The 3,988-nt window shown below is 34.7% G+C and overlaps 1 long non-coding RNA gene across 1 annotated transcript; it reads right to left on the reverse strand.

Moving 5' to 3' along the window:
• Positions 1-669: 669 nt before the first annotated feature.
• Positions 670-3,730, reverse strand: LOC145325485 (uncharacterized). The gene is made up of 3 exons (XR_013881497.1): positions 3,657-3,730; positions 2,745-2,909; positions 670-1,643 (listed from the first exon to the last, which is right to left on the reverse strand). It is a non-coding gene; the product is annotated as an uncharacterized LOC145325485 (long non-coding RNA).
• Positions 3,731-3,988: the final 258 nt, after the last annotated feature.

A 3,988-nucleotide genomic window follows, 5' to 3' on the forward strand; every position in this document is an offset into this window, starting at 1 on the left:
CTCGTTTCCATTCTTCTTCTCCTCTCTTTTTTTATCTTCTTGAGTTTGATCATTTCAATATCTTATATTTTTGCCCTTTTCTTATTATCTTTTTTCGTTCTTGTTTAATTTTTTTAGCGAAGCAAGTCTATTAATGAAGGGTTAGAAAAGGGGAAGGGTGGATACTAAAAATTACGGAAAGGGAAATATAAATTTTAAGGGATTTTACTCAGGATAGACCCAAGATCATTCATACAGACACAAAAAAATACAAAGGATATTTGTTACTATGGATCATCATAACAGGTCCACCAATGTTGTAAAAATAAAGAATGTAAGGTTTGACGGATTTAGTGCAATGTGGGGGCGAAATACCATTCGTTTTTTTCATCCAGGGACACTGACAATCCTTATATAAAAGTAACAGGATCTGTGTCTGTGTGTCCGAAGGATCACTCTAACCCGTCAGCCGAAATGGTTCACCTTCACAATGTAGCTACTCATAGGTCCTGCCCTGGAAAGGTTTATATTATATAACTATTTTAGGGTGGTTTCTGCCCCCCTCCCCCCCCCCCCCGACAAAAATTTTTCCCGCCTTGTGGACAGAGTAATGGATCAACATTTCACCCTCTTAGTCATTTTACAACATACAGAAAATTGTAGAGTAGCCTCGCAAGGGAGAAAAGTAGATCCTAATTTAACTTCTATATTATTTTTCAAAGAAACATCAAATAAATAGATAATCCAGATAAATCTAGTTATGTTTAAAATGAGTAATAATTATGTGCCTATAACTTTTCCACCAATAGAATATGCTTATTAATTTGTCTTCTTATTTATGATGAAATTATATTTAAAACAAAATAATTCTGTCAAAAATAAAGATTTATAAAAACATCTGGTAAAGTACGAATTCAATAAGCTGAAAGGCACCATAAGAGTTTTCCACGAGTTAACACATGAAAATATAAGCCTTCCCCCATGTCATAATTTTACCCACATATGTGCCAATTACCACTTCCCTTTGAAGATCTCTCCCTTATGCATTTACTCGTTGAATCAAAACTTAATCCTTTTTATGGTAATTCATACAAAACCACGAAAAATAGTAAAATCAATAGTCAAATATTTTCTAGTATAACAATAACAACGGTGTGGATTTTCTGGTTTCAGAGAGTTTTGCTTGTGATATTATGTAAAATTAATAGTTCTTTAAGATCACGAGAACAGTTATTGGTTTGAATCTCTCAAGCATAGGACTCGTTGAAATCACTGATTCCATATTTTTATGTTTAACATGTGCAAAAATACAATGTGATCACTTTACAATCTTTAATTTGTTATATTATCACTTTGTATAAACACTCGAATGATTTTTCAAATGTCTCAAAGAGAAGTTAAAAGAGAAGCATTTTGGTGATACTCTCTAGGCTCAGCCAAAGAGAAGCTAAAAGAGAAACATTTTTGGTGATTCTCTCTAGGCTCTGCCCAGTTAGCTGGGAAGTAAGGCCTATAAAAGGTGGCCCATTCGGGCTATTCAGTCAGTTGCGATATAGCAAGACAGATCGCCAGTCGAATTTCTTAAGGGATAAGTCGGGTTAAATCTTTGACTAGAAACTTAGCTTGAGTAAAACTTCTCTCTGAGATTTTTGGCCATAACATACCTAAAATAAAATAGATTTTGTTAAATAAAATTATTCAAACTTCCTTAAAAATAAAGATCTGAGATATTACAAAACTTTGTTTATACTTTAGGTATAGGGGGGAAATAATAGGGTTTAAGCCCCTGTGGGCTAATATTAATAGGTATCTACTAAGATTAAGTAAAAAGAATAATATTTGTTCGGACCTTAAGATACCACAATAGATTCCAAATTCCGGGATCGCCTGATGGTTTCTGAGACTCTGACAGATTTTATTTCTTTAGCAGTATAAAATTCCTATACCATAAGATAACACCAAAGGCTAACATATAGTGGTCTAAAGGCTGGTTAGTGAACCCTAGCGGGGATCTTACTCTGAGGTTGGACGGAATTTTACTTCTCAATAATTTGTATTAAGTTTCTGACATAACACCTCAGATTGTTGAGGCTGGTCAGCCGGGTCTGCACTCTCGTGATTATCTTTTCGAAGGTAAATAGATCTAGCTTTTTCGACGAACCTTAGTATAAAATATTAGGAAATCTGGTATATTTTTGTATATTTGAGGCCAAGACTTTAAGATAACACCGTAGGTCGGCCAAATTATCGTGGCCGCAGGTTGGTTAGTGAGACCGCCCCATATATCGTGTTAGTCGGTGATAACTTACTCTATAGATCTTGGTCTAAAATATTTAATCAAAATTCATATAGGGCATCAATAACTTAAAAGTTTGAATTCCAATAGACGTATGATCGTTGATATACAATCCTGAAACCACCGATAGCACATTATTTTCGGAATAGGGTTTTTAGGTAAATTATATATCTACTGTTTAGTAATCTATTATCTAGTGATTTGGCTTGAATGTAATTAGTCATTTCATTGGATGGTATTTTTCTAATCAGACAGATATTAGTGTTTCACTGAATCGAGCTTGGACCGGGAGAGGAGGTGAGAGCGCAGCGCCTTGGCCATAGTAGTGTGACAGAAGGACGCGACTGTTCCGGGAACCGGGTAGTGAAGCATAATAATTGGTTCCGTTACCTACGGATTAACCCAGGTAAGATTTAACTTTTTTTCTTTTAGGTGGGATATTGGCTCAAGGCCACTAAATAAGTCTTACCAGTAAAGCATCCATAACAGCACAGCTCTTCATTGACAAACAATCATTCCATATGTCACCATCATCATCGCCATTTATCTCTTCTATCCAGAGCATAGGCCACGCACAATGGTGCTCCATTTATCTTTGATTTAGGATTCATTCCATGTGTAGTACAGCAATAACCTAAAATGGATGATATTATTATTGATCAATTAGAAGATGAAATATTAAATCCTCCACCTTATAATCCAGAATATGAACCTGGATTAAATAATGCAGTAAATCATTATCTAAGACTGGAGGAAATACCTAGTGTTCATGTTAGGCCTGAGATTCACTCAGCAACAGCAATGCTTGTCTTAGGCAATAGGCGACAAAATCGCATATTAAATAGGCCTCAAATACATTTACAAGACATTCCTCCCATACATGAACATGAGCCAAATATTCAAGTAATAAAACAAGAAAATAATGGAAATAAACCCCAAAATAAAAAAGTAGTTAAACCAACTTCAGATTTTTCGGGTTATGAGTCAGAATCTAGCTATTATAGTGAGGATTTTGACAGACAAAAAAGTAAAAAACATTCAAAAAAAAGGCCTGACAGAATGTATGATCCACTTAACCCACATGGCAATGAGGACCAGAGACGCCATGAACAACATCATGATAGACATGAAAATCGTTATAAACACGATAAAGACAAAACTAAGTCTAACAAAGAAAGACAACATAGAAGAGATGATAGTGACAGAGAAAACAGGCATAAAGACAGACAAAATTTCTCTATGCCAAGGAGAATGAATAGACGTAGTAATAGTAGTGGTCCTAGCTCTAGTTCTAGCTCTTCAGATACAGAGTTAGATAGAAGGACTCCATCTACCAATAGAAATAACAGAAATAGAGAGACAGGACAAGAAAATAACTTACTTAGAAATATCTTATCTGAATCTCAAATGTGGCAACTCAAACTTCTCCTTCATGAAAACACATCTACCACGGACCTAAATACAGCAAAAATAATTAATCTAATACCAAATAATTTAGTGTGGGGCAGTTGTCAACACGAACGTATTCACAGACAAGTCAAAATATTGGGTAAAATCCCACCCCAATATGGAGAAAAAACTAATCCTTACACTTTTTTTAGCACTTTTAAATATTTGGAGGAATATGAGATCCCCTTTACTCATAGTTCCTACAACAATATTCTCATTCACTATTTTAATGAAGAATCAAGAAATAAATTGGATATGTTAGAA

This window comes from Acartia tonsa, chromosome 8 (assembly GCF_053477335.1).
Source record: "Acartia tonsa isolate MP-2025a chromosome 8, ASM5347733v1, whole genome shotgun sequence".
In the NCBI taxonomy this organism is placed as follows: domain Eukaryota; kingdom Metazoa; phylum Arthropoda; class Copepoda; order Calanoida; family Acartiidae; genus Acartia; species Acartia tonsa.